At 42.2% G+C, this 13,272-nt stretch overlaps 1 long non-coding RNA gene across 1 annotated transcript in view; it reads left to right on the top strand.

Annotated features, from left to right (window-relative positions):
- The first annotated feature begins 1,477 nt into the window (after window positions 1-1,477).
- LOC135361947 (uncharacterized) overlaps window positions 1,478-13,272 on the top strand; it is a 28,271-nt gene continuing 16,476 nt past the window's right edge. The window contains exon 1 of the long non-coding RNA XR_010406213.1: window positions 1,478-2,280. This is a non-coding gene — a long non-coding RNA (uncharacterized LOC135361947). The remainder of the gene's footprint in view (window positions 2,281-13,272) is intronic.

Below are 13,272 nucleotides of genomic sequence, written 5' to 3'. Positions count from 1 at the left end.
GTTCCTCAACCTTGGTTGCACATTAGAATCACCTGGGGACCTTTCAAAACAGAGGTTCCTGGGTGTCACCTCCTTAGAAAGTCAGATTGCCTTCATTTTGGGTGTGGCCCTAACATCGTTATTTTAAAAACTCCCTAGATGACTCTAATGTGCAAGTAAGGCTGAAAACCATGGTCTGGGGTTTTTGTCTCCAAGCCTGGTATTTGACTTGATGAGTGACAGTGCACATCAGATTGCAGATAAAAAACTAGGTGTGTAATGCATAGACCAAATATCTTGCTTTTTTGCTTCCTCCTCGTCTAGACCCACCCAGGGTCTCTAAGCACTGGTTTGCACTCCTTTGAAAAGATTTTCATCCCTTGAAAGCATTCCCTTTCCCATTCTTCCAGCAGTTATTTTGGTAGGTGTGGTAGAGAGTGGGCTTGAGATACCATCAATTCCTAGTAATTCTAGCCAAGCCTTAAAGTAACCCTCACCCATGGCAAGAGAAAAGTGAGCTCATTTTTTTAAGATATTTTATTTATTTATTTGACAGAGAGAGAGATCGAGAGAGCACAAGCCGGGGGAGCAGGAGAATGAGAAGCAGGCTCCCCACTGAGCAGGAAGCCCAATGCAGGGCTCAATCCCAGGACCCCAGGATCATGACCTGAGCTGAAGGCAGACGCCTGACCACTGAGCCACCCAGGCACCCCGAAAAGTGAGCTCATTTTAACATTAATGTAGGACAGTTGTTTTAAGGAATTCTCCTCAGCCTGCTTCTGACCTGTCTTCAGAACTAGCTTCTTCTCATTAGGCTCAACCTAGAGTTGCTGAACCTCTGAGTGCAATTTTGCCATTGCCCTGAGTGCAGGTTTGGAGTTTTACGTATGGCAGTGGTTCCTAGTCTTAGCTGCGTGATGGACTCATCTGGGAGCTTTTAAAAAAAGCTCCTGGTTCCTGGGGCTTGGTCCCTAACCCCAGATATTCTGATTTAATTGATCTGGGGTATGACTCAAGGATCTGGAGTTTTAAAAGATCCCCCAAGGTGATTATAATGTGCGGTCGGGGTTATTATCCTCCGATTAGGGCTGTGGTTCCCAAACTTGTCTGCATAATAAAATTCCGCAGCGATCTTTTAAAGCTTCCAAAACCCAGGCCACACCCAGCACCAATTAAATAATCACAGCCTCTGGGGTGGGACATAGGAGTTGGTAATTTTGAAGTTTCCCCAGTGATTCCGATGTGCAGCCAAGTGTTGAGAACCACGAGGTTAGGGTATTTGATGGTTTGGGGTTTGGAAGGGAGAAGAGAATTATTGTCATTTGCTGAGCTGTAAGTCTTCCAACCCTTCATCTTCAAAATCACATTGCCAATTTATAATTTACAGGGGCGTCATTGTCATTTTTCTTTTTTTTTTTTTAAGATTTTATTTATTTATTTGAGACAGAGAGAATGAGAGAGAGAGCACATGAGAGGGGGGAGGGTCAGAGGGAGAAGCAGACTCCCTGCTGAGCAGGGAGCCCGATGCGGGACTCGATCCCGGGACTCCAGGATCATCACCTGAGCCGAAGGCAGTCGCTTAACCAACTGAGCCACCCAGGCGCCCCATTGTCATTTTTCTAAGAGCTGTATTTCAAAATGGCATGGCCATAAAATGCAGTCATGAACCAATTGAAGCTCCCTCAGAGCTTACCAATTAATTCAAGTGCAAAAGGACAATTGAAATGGAATATAATTATGTCCCAGACTTAAACATTTTCCATCAGCTGCTTTGGTTCTATCATTATATGTATTTCCACATTATATTTCCCATTGTTTCTTCTCAAAGATTAAGTGGGATGGCAATGCTGACATCCAGCCCAGATTCATTTGGTGGAGGAACATGTCAATATCAAGTCCATTCCTGTTAGGGATCCTCAGAGTACACGGAGGGGGAGAGGCTTTTGTTCTGAGGACCTAAAAAAGGAATTTAAATATTTAAAAGTGTTGGCATTTCCTGCTTGCATTTTACTGATCACCTTGATTTGTAACCAATCCAAGGAATATCTGAGAAGAGAGGTCCTTATTATATATACTTAGCTGTTTAATAGTTTTCCTCCTCCAGCTAGACTGTAAGGTTTGAAGCCATAAGGGCTATCTCCTGTTCGCTGTTGTATCTCTGTTTAGCACCCAGTCCAGTGTCTGAAATGTGCAGGTGCTCAGAGAGACAATATAGCATGCTAGCCAAGAGGACCAGCTTTGGAATCAGTCTGACCTGGCCTTGAATCCCGGCTCCATCACTTACGTGCTGTGTGACGTTGGGTGAGTTACTTAACCTCTCCAACCCTCTATTCCCTGCCCCTCTCCCTGTAAAAGAAGGGTAATAATAGTACGTAGCTCATGGGATTGTCATGACCCATTCAGCAAGACATTATTTGTAAAGCACCTCGCAAATTGCCTGGCTCCTAGTTTGCGTGCAGTAAGGCGAGAGTTATTCTTAGAGTTATTCTCTCTCTCTGGAGATTAACAAGCCAAAATAACCCAATCAGTTTGGTTTCTGTAAGATTTCAGTACTTAATTTCAGGCAAATAAAACCAATGACACATCGGAAAGAGTCTCTTCCCTGTTGGTGTTTGTGTTTCTCAGCATTTATGTTATAGTCAATATTGCAACTTCTAGTAAAAAGTTTAAATAGAGTTTGGAGAAAAAAATGAAGCATAGAAAACAGATAAGGCCATCCCTCTCATTTTGTCACCCTCAAAATATTGGTTACTAAAATAACCCACTTGTCAAATCCCTTTGTACTGCTGTGAGAAGTGCTAATGTAAGACATGTTTTCTGAAAATAACCGTGATGAGGTGTCATGAATTAAGGGCTTTGGTACAGAAGTGATAAAGTTCCCTTCTGGGTAGAATAGCTCAGGATCATAAATTGCACACAACCTCTACTGACTTACCTTTTCCACTTCCTAAAAGGAAACTAGTTTCCAGGGGTGGGTTTGTTTTTTTTAAAACTACACATACTATAAATGCTGCATAGTAGGATTCTAGATTAGATCCTAAACAGAAAAAGGACATTAGTGGAAAAACCGGTGAAGTCAGAATAAAGTCTGTAGTTCAGTAAATAGTATTGTACTATATTGTTAGTGTCATAGTTTTGATCAACGTACCAGAGTTATGTGAGATGTTAATGTTAGGGGAAGCTGGGTGAAGTGTATACAGGAACTCTGTACTACGTTTACAGCTCTTCTGCACATCTAAAATTATTTCGAAATTAAAAAAAAAAAAACCCTAAACATAGTCTTTTAAAAACTAAGCATACTGATTGAAAGCTAATTCTAGTAAAACCAAGTGTGGGCAGGTGTTCAGGCCAGGGCTCCAGGGATAGAATAGTGCTCACCCAGATACCCAGTTATGGGCATATGCATTACCTGTGACAAGGTGACAAGGGGCAGGAGTAGCATGTAGCTATTATTTTACGATAAGGAATTTCTGGCAGCCTATCAAAAAGCAGTTCCTTTCTTTCAGTATAAGTTAGCCTGGTTCAAAACACTGCAGCCTGACCTAAAAGAGGTCCAAATATAAATGCTCCATTCAAACAAATGGATAAAATGGGTGTCAGAATGGATAAAAAAAATAAGACCCATCTACATGCTGCCTGCAAGAGACTCATTTTACACCTAAAAATACGCACAGTTGAAAATGAGGGGATGGAGAAGTATTTATCACGCAAATGGGTGTCAAAGGAAAGCTGGAGTAGCAATACGTATGTTGGACAAACTAGACTTTTTTTGAAGATTTATTTATTTATTTGAGAGAGAGAGAGTGCACACAAGCTTGAGTGCATGAGTGGGGGGAAGGGCAGAGGGAAAGAATCTCCCCGCTGAGTGTGGAACCCAACGCGGGGCTCGATGTCACAACCCTGAGATTACAACCTGAGCCAAAACCAAGAGTTGGACACTCAACCAACTGAGCCACCCAGGTGCCCCTGGACAAACTAGACTTTAAAACAAAGACTGTAACAAGAGGTAAAGGAGGACACTATATCATAATAAAGGAGACAATCCAAAAAGAAGACATAAAAATTGTAAGTAGCTATGCACCCAACATGGGAGCACCTAAATATATGAAACAATTATTAATAGACATAAAGGAACTAATTGATTATAATACAATAATAGTAGGGGACTTTAACACCCCACTTACATCAGTGGACAGATCATCTAACCAGAAAATCAACAAGGAAACAATGGCTTTGAATGACACACTAGACCAGATGGTCTTAACAGATATATTCAGAACATCCCATCCTAAAACAGCAGAATACATATTCTTTTCAAGTGCATATGGGACAGTCTCCAGAACACATCACATATTAGGTCACAAATCAGGCCTCAACAAATACAAAAAGATAGAAGTCATACCACGCCCCTTTTCTGACAGCAATGCTATGAAACTAGAGGTCAACTGCAAGAAAACATTTTGAAAGACTACAAATACATGAGGTTAAGCAACATGCTACTAAACTATGAATGGATGAACCAAGAAATCGAAGAAGAAATGAAAAACTACATGGAAACAAAAGAGAATGAAAACACAGTGATCCAAAACTTTTGGGATACAGCAAAAGCGGACCTAAGAGGGAAATATATAGCAATATAGGCCTACCTTAAGAAGCAAGAAAAATATCAAATAAACAACCTAACCTTACACCTAAAGGAGCTAGAAAAAGAACAACAAATGAAGCATAAAGCTAGCAGAAGGAAGCAAATAATAAAGATTAGAACAGAAATAAATGATATAAAACTAAAAAAAAGCCTATTAAAACAGATCAATGAAACCAGGAGCTGGTTCTTTGAAACAATTAATAAAATTGATAAACCACTAGCCAGACTTAACAAAAAAGAAAAAGGAAAGGACCCAAATAAATCACAAATGAGAGAGAAATAACAACCAACACCAGAGAAATATAATTATAAGAGGATATTATGAAAAACTATATGCCAACAAATAAGACAACCTGGGAAAAATGGATAAATTCCTAGAAACATGAACTACCAAAACTGAAACAGGAAGAAATAGAAAACTTGAATAGACTGATAACCTGCAAAGAAATTGAATCGGTAATCAAAAAGCTCCCAGCAAACAAAAGTCCAGGGCCAAATGGCTTCACACGTGAATTCTACCAAACATTTAAAGAAGAGGTAATACCTATTCCTTTCAAACTATTCCAAAAAGTAGAAAAGGAAGGAAAACTTCTAAATTCATTCTATGAGGCCAGCATTACCCTGATACTAAAACCAGATAAAGACTCCACTGAAAAAAGAACTACAGGCCAATATCCCTGAGGAACATGGATGCAGAAGTTCTCAATAAATATCAGCAAACTGAATCCACCAATACATTAAAAGAATCATTCACCATGATCAAGTGGGATTTATTCCAGGGTGGTAAGGATGGTTCAGCATTTGCAAATCAATCAGCATGATATACCACATAAAGGATAAGAACCATGTAATCATTTCAATAGATGCAGAAAAAGCATTTGACAAAGTACAGCTTCCATTCATGATAAAAACCCTCAACGAAGTAGCTTTAGAAGGAACATACCTCAACTGAATAAAGATCATATATGAAAAACCCACAGCTAATATCCTCCTCAATGGGGAAAAACTGAGAGGTTTTCCTCTACAGTCAGGAACAAGACAGGATGCCCACTCTCACCACTGTTATTTAACATAGTACTGGATGTCCTTGCCACAGCAATCAGACAACAAAAAGAAACAAAAGGTATTCAAAATCATCAAGGAAGTAGTAAAACTTTCACTATTTGCAGATGACATGATACTCTATATAGAAAACCCAAAAGACTCATCCAAAAAATTGCAAGAACTGATACATGCATTCAGTAAAGTTGCAGGATACAAAGTCAACATACAGAAATCTGTTGCATTCCTTTTTTTTTTTTTTTTTTTTTTTTTAAGTAGGCTCCATGCCCAATGCAGGGCTTGAACTCACAACCCTGAGATCGAGACCTGAGATCAAAAGTCAGACACTCTACCGACTGAGCCACCCAGGCGCCCCTGTTGCATTTCTATATACCAATAATGAAGCAGCAGAAAGAGAAATCAAGGAATCAATCCCATTTACAATTGTATCAAAAACAATAAGATATCTAAAAATAAAACTAATAACTAAGGTGAAAGACCTGTAATCTGAAAACTATGAAACACCGATGAAAGAAACTGAAGATGACACAAAGAAGTTTTTATTCCATGCTCATGGATCAGAAGAACAAATATTGTTAAAATGTCTATACTACCCCAAGAAATCTACACATTGAATGCAATCCCTATCAAAATACCAACAGCATTTTTTCATAGAGCTAGAACAAACACTCCTAAAATTTGTATGGAACCACAGAAAACCCTGAATAGCCAGAGCAACCTTGAAAAAGAAAAGCAAAGGGGGAGGCATCACAATTACAGGGCTTCAAGTTATTACAAAGCTGTAGTGATCAAAACAGCATGATACTGGCACAAAAAATAGACACATAGAGCAATGGAACAGAATAGAAAACCTGGAAATGAACCCACAACGATATGGTCAATTAACCTTTGGCACAGCAGGAAAGAATATCCAATGGGAAAAAGACAGTCTCTTCAACAAATGGTGTTGGGAAACTGGACAGCTACATGCAAAAGAATGAAACTGGACCGCTTTCTTATACCATACACAAAAATAAACTCAAAATGGATGAAAGATCTCAATGTGAGACAGGAAACCATCAAAATCCTAGAGGAGAACACAGGCAGTAACCTCTTTGACATTGGCCATAGCAACTTCTTTCTAGGTATGTCTCCTGAGGCAAGGGAAACAAAAGCAAAAATAAACTGTTGGGACTTCATCAAAATGAAAAGCTTCTGCACAGTGAAGGAAACAACAAAACTAAAAGGCAACCTATGGAATGGGAGGAGATATTTGCAAATGACATATCTGATAATGGGTCAGTATCCAAAATATGACTTCTAAAAGGCAACAACCAAAAGGAAAAATAATCTGATTAAAAATGGGTAGAAAACATGAATAGACATTTTTCCAAAGAAGACCTACAGATTGCCAACAGATACATGAAAAGATGCTCAACATCACTTACCAGGGAAATACAAATCAAAACTACAATGAGACATCACCTCACACCTGTCAGAATGGCTAAAATCAACAACGCAGGAAACAACAGGTGTTGGCAAGGATGCGGAGAAAGGGGAACCCTCCTACACTGTTGATGGGAATGCACACTGGTGCAGCCACTCTGGAGAACAGTATGGAGGTTCCTTAAAAAAGGTAAAAATAGAATTACCCTACCATCCAGCAGTTACACTAGTAGGCATTTACCCAAAGAATATAAAAACACTAATTCAGAAGGATACATGCACCCCAGTGTCTATAGCAGTGTTGTCTGCAATAGCCAAACGATGGATCAGCCAGTGTCCATCAACTGATGAATGGATAAAGAAGAGGGGGTATACATATACAATGGAATATTACTCAGCCCCAAAAAGAATAAAATCTTGCCATTTGCAATGACAAATAGAGTATTAGAGAGTATTATGCTAAGTGAAGCAAGTCAGAGAAAGACAAATTCCATATAATTTTACTCATATGTGGAATTTAAGAAACAAAACAAACGAGCAAAGGGAACAAAAAGAGAGGCAAACCAAGGAACAGACTCCTTTCTCAAAAAGATTTTATTTGTTTGAGAGAGAGAGAGAGAGAAGGCACAAGTTGGGGGGGCTCGTGAGGAGCAGAGGGACAGGGAGAAGCAGATTTCCTGCTGAGCAGGGAGCCTGACACGGGGCTTGATCTCATGACTAGGAGATCATGATCTGAGCTGAAGGCAGATGCTTAACTGACTGAGCCACCCAGGTGCCCCAAGAAATAAACTCTTAACTATAGAGAACAAACTGATGGATGGTTTCCAGAGAGGGTGGGTGGGTGTGGGGGGATGGGTAAAATAGGTGATGGGGATTAAGGAGGGCATTTGTCATGAGCACCAGGTGTTGTGTAGAAGTGTTAAATTACTATATTGTGCACCTGAAACTAATACTGTATGTTTACTGGACTTAAAAACTGAAAGAATAAATAAAAGCTGAAAAAAAAGGAGGTCCAAATATATATGTTGTCTTCAGCTCCCATCTTAGAGTTTGGTCAGCTAGGTGTTTGGAAGGAATTTCTCACTGTAGTGCTAAGCCTGAAATGGTGCCCTGAACATGAGAGGAGTGGGAAGCGTAAGGATCCAACCCATTTTAAAGCACCAGCCCCCTGAGCACTCAGTTCCTTCTCTATTCCCTGGATCAAATGAACTGTGGCGTGAACTCCTGTTATCAGCTAAAAGGCAGGTGTTTCTGTAACCTTAATGTGACCAGATGACAATTTCAAAAGGGGTTGGCGGAGGGGGAGTGGAGTCTAAAAGGACTGTGGCACTCTTTGTTCTCTTAGGTTCTTTAGGGATGAACCCTTCTATGTATGTTTTTCATAGCTGTGATCAGCATGTGTATAGGCTGTTTTCTGTTTTGCTGCTTTCATTTAACATTATTTTACATTCTGCTTCCCACTTGTGCAGCGTACGTAATTGTCATCTTTAATGGCCGGGTAACATTCCGTTGTATTGAATGGCATGATAGTTCTTAGGACTGGGCTCCTTTCTCTAAGCAGATATAAAAGGCTTGCTGTTTCTTAGCACCAGAGGTCTATTTTAGTTCCTGGAAGTGGAGACTAACATGAGCGTGGGATGGCGTGGGATCCTTGAATCATCCTCACACAGCACATTTTGAGTGCTTTGTTAACATCACTCTGCCCACCACCTGACAGCAGAGCCTCCTGGCCCCAAGCCGTGCACTTCAGAGGCATAGGGATGGAAGTACAAGCCCCTGACCCCCACGACCCCCAGCTCATGCTATCTCCGTGCCAACAGCAAGAAGTTCTTGCTGCCTTCTCACTCACCTGGGTTCCCTCCACCTGCATTTCACATAGAGATACAAGAGAAAAGGCACGGAGAGTGGGAGGGTGGATTATTATAGCTAAAGAAGTAAGGCATCGGTCGGGGGTGCCATGGCTAAAGTTCTTCGAGGCACCCCTGTGAAAAATGAAGTAGGATGTGGGGATGGTTTCCAGGCCTGGCAAGCTGGGCCATAGCCCTCACTCTCTACACCCCTTCCTGTCAGAAATCCCAGGTTTGGGCATCCAGTAAAGGGTTAAAAGGGATGCGCAACAAAGCAGGTGAGTCCAGGCGTGACCTCTACCCCACCCATGGCCAGTGGCATTTTATGGTTAAGAATTCTAGTTGGCAGGATTCTCCTGAGAAGAGTGTTCTATTCAGTGCGCTTGGTTAGGTCTCACTAGTAGCAACTGCCTTGAAAATGAGTGATTCTAATTGGTTCCTGGGAGGAAAGAGTGATATTCAAAACACAACTCGTATGGTCCAAGCACCAAACACTCAAACAGTCAGGGATTTATAGCTATGTTAGCTTCTACTGGTTTCCATGCCCTAATCCTAATTGATCACTGTTCTTTCTTAACTCTTACTGTGTACTCATTATATGACCTGTGTTCTGCAGATCACACCAGATACCAGTACCTGTCCTCCAGGCAGGTAGAAACAACATATAAATGGAGAGTGGTGAGTAGATGCCAGGAGTTGAAACCCCTTCCAAACAGAGGGACTCCCTCTATCGCTGCATATTGATTTCTCTAGTCAGAAAACCCAGGCCTGTCCTTCAAGACAAAATGGACAAGTACTCAGATCCATATGGGCCTTGTTGAATGATGGACCAGGGTCTTTTGCTCACAAAGTGCCTCTGACAAGGAGCTAAGCTTTAAAAGTCCTAGAGGAGGGAGGCCAAGACCTTGACAATGAAAGGAGAGAAATTCCCAAGGCAACCACTTGCCTGAAAGAAAATTTGCCCCTGAGGGTCAAGAAACTATCCTTAATCTAGGTCTTGGGCTGCTATGCTGAGACATGGATTTGTAAGACCTCTTTGGCAGATGTAAAATTTTCAAAGAAAAGGATATGGGAGGCAGTGGTTAGCAGTGGTTATATAGTCACCCTAAATTCTCCATGCTCTTTTTTATTGTTATGTTAATCACCATACATTACATAATTAGTTTTTGATGTAGTGTTCCATGATTCATTGTTTGCGTATAACACCCAGTGCTCCATGCAGTACATGCCCTCTTTAATACCCATCACCAGGCTAACCCATCCCCTCCCCACCCCAGAACCCTCAGTTTGTTTCTCAGAGTCCATAGTCTCTCATGGTTCGTCTCCCCCTCCGATTTCCCCCCCTCATTTTTCCCTTCCTGCTATCTTCTTCTTCTTTTTTTTTTTAAAGATTTTATTTATTTATTTGAGAGAGAGAGAATGAGAGACAGAGAGCACGAGAGGGAAGAGGGCAGAGGGAGAAGTAGACCCCCTGCCGAGCAGGGAGCCCGATGTGGGACTTGATCCCAGGACTCCAGGATCATGACCTGAGCTGAAGGCAGTCGCTTAACCAACTGAGCCACCCAGGCGCCCCCCCCCTTTTTTTTTTTTAACATATAATGTATTATTTGTTTCAGAGGTACAGATCTGTGATTCAACAGTCTTGCACAATTCACAGCGCTCACCATAGCACATACCCTCCCCAATGTCTATCACCCAGCAACCCCATCCCTCCCACCCCCCACCACTCCATGCTCTTTTTACATTAGAATCCAAGGCATCTCTCTTTGGGTTGTCCTTTACAGAAAAGAGGATCACTTTCCCAGAAGGGGGTATGTAGCTGTCTAATGATCTAAGCTTCTCCCCTAATCATAATAATAGTAGCTAACATTTAATGAGCTACTTAATATGTGCCAGGCACTATGCTAAGAATTTTTATATGGATTTTCCCCTTTGATCCTGACAACAACTCTGTGAGGTAGGTACTCTTATTTTTGTCTTCACTGGGGGAAATTGCCAGGGTTACCCAGCTTGATATGGGATTTGGAAAGTACAGTAACAGCCTGCAGCAACAAAATTAAGATTCACTCAAAAAATAAAGAGAGGTATGCAGGCTGTATTTGGGGGTATTCTTTAAATAACTCTGTGATTGATGGATTCTATGTAGGAAAAATTTGGTTGACGCTCAGGAACACGTACATTGTACAAAGGGAAGTGGGCCAATATACTGAAATGTGGTTTTATCAGGTTGTTTCAACTTAAATTCCCCAACTTGCCCACATTTATAGGTAGCACTCCCACCCCCTTTTAACCACACTTTCCTCTTGGCTGGGAAAGTATGCCTGTCTTATAAACATACATGCTGTAGAGACAAATGTGGATGATCCAGTTTTCTTAAGACGAGTTTGTTGAATTACATTTCCTGTTTGATAGAACTCTTCTTCAGTAGAGGTATTTGCTGAATCCCTGGGTGAGAATGATTGTCAACAGAATTCTCCAGTAACATTTATTAGGCAAACTGGAAGAAAGTAGGTGGGTCAAGAGTGGCCAGGGAAGACCCAAGGAGGAAGCAGTATTTTGGGACAGGAAAGATACCATACGGGCTCGGGCACACAGGAGATGTGGATTTTAAGAGCAGCTCTGTCAGTGATCAGCTATGCAATCTTGGGCAAGTCACTTAACCTCTCTGTACCCCAAACTTCTCATCTATTTGACAACAGAGGTTGGACTAGAGGCTCTGTAAGTTTACTTCCAGCTCCATGACTAATAGGCTGAGCCTCAGTCAGAGTTCTATCCAACATCCACGAGTAGGGGCCGCCTGGGTGGCTCAGTCAGTTGGGTGTCTGCCTTTCACTCAGGTCATGATCTCGGGGTCCTGGGATCGAGCCCCGTGTGGGGTTCCCTGCTCAGCAGGGAGTCTGCTTCTCTCCCTCTGCCCCCCCCTCCCCCCACTCATGCTCTCTCTCTCTCAAATAAATAAAATCTTTAAAAAAAAGATCCAGAAGGTGTCTCGGGTAGTTCTTTTGGAGATAAGGCCGTGTGTAATGCATAATAGCAAATGATGCAGCCTTAGTGTCAGACCCTCTAGGTGGGGTTGTAAGACTGATCATTCAGTGCGAGGTTTCTATCCCTCAGAAACAATTAGGGGCTAGTTGGCTTATCTGGACTGGTGAGGCAATATAAGGTAGGAGTTAAGAGCATGAGTTCTGGAGTTGGACCTTAGTTTGAAAACTGGTTCTGCCACTTCCTCATGGGTGTCCCGGGACAAATGATTTGACCTCTCTGAATGTCAGTTTCTGCTTCTGTAAATGATGATAATAGGACCGACCTCATAGCTTGTGAAGAAGAAAGGCAATTGTATGTACAGCACTTAGCCCAGCACCTGGCCAGACAGAAGGACTCAGTCACCCGAGTCTGCTACAACTCTTGGTGTGCTTGTCCCTATCAATGTAATTCTCCTGACTCGGGCATGGCTACACTTCAGCACTTTTCCTGGATGTAAGCTTTCTCTTTCTGCATGGAGTCTGAGAAAAGCATAGGCAGATCTTTCTGGCCTGCTGCCAGCTCTAGAGTCCGATCTGGATTCAACTCCCTGCTCTGCTTCTTAACAGGGTGCGGGACCTTGGGCAAGTTGTTTAGCTTGTCTGCTCCATGGCTCCCTCATTTGGGAAAATGCAGGAGGGGATACCGCCCACCCTTAAGGGTTGTTGTGAATAAGATCATGAATGTGAAGAATTTAGGCCTGTACCTAGGCCTGACGTCCAGAAGGCACCCGATACATGTGGTGAAAGTAATAGTCGTAGTAATAGTAAATACTACGCTCACCCTCCATGGGATGGAGGGTTGAATGTGTTCAAGCTCCTACAGTTTTTTGTTTGTTTTTTGTGTTTTTTTGAAGATTTAATTTATTTCTTTGACAGAGAGAGACACAGCGAGAGAGGGAACACAGCAGGGGGAGTGGGAGAGAGAGAAGCAGGCTTCCCACTGAGCAGGGAGCCCGATATGGGGCTCGATCCCAGGACCCTGGGATCATGACCTGAGCCGAAGGCAGATGCTTAATGACTGAGCCACCCAGGCGCCCCGCTTCTACAGTTTTTGCAGACCTAACCAAAGTGTTGGAAGAGGCGGCAATTGCCATTTCTTGGAGCCGTAGCAAGGGAGTTGTAGCCAGGCTTTGCAGACCATCGGTGGAAATTTAAAACCGAGTTTTTGGGGTTTTTTTCCGGAGGCATGACTAAAGACAATTCAGCAGGGCACAGTTCTCAACAGTGAAGTTCTGTTTATTTCTGCCAGTGCCCTTACACCCAAGAACCGCAGGGGTTGGGGGGGGACGTA

The sequence above is a fragment of the Mirounga angustirostris genome, unplaced genomic scaffold (assembly GCF_029215605.1).
Source record: "Mirounga angustirostris isolate CCGP_5_RB_7025 unplaced genomic scaffold, mMirAng1.0.hap1 SCAF_11, whole genome shotgun sequence".
Lineage (NCBI taxonomy): Eukaryota > Metazoa > Chordata > Mammalia > Carnivora > Phocidae > Mirounga > Mirounga angustirostris.
This window is presented reverse-complemented; position numbering and strand designations above follow the sequence as displayed.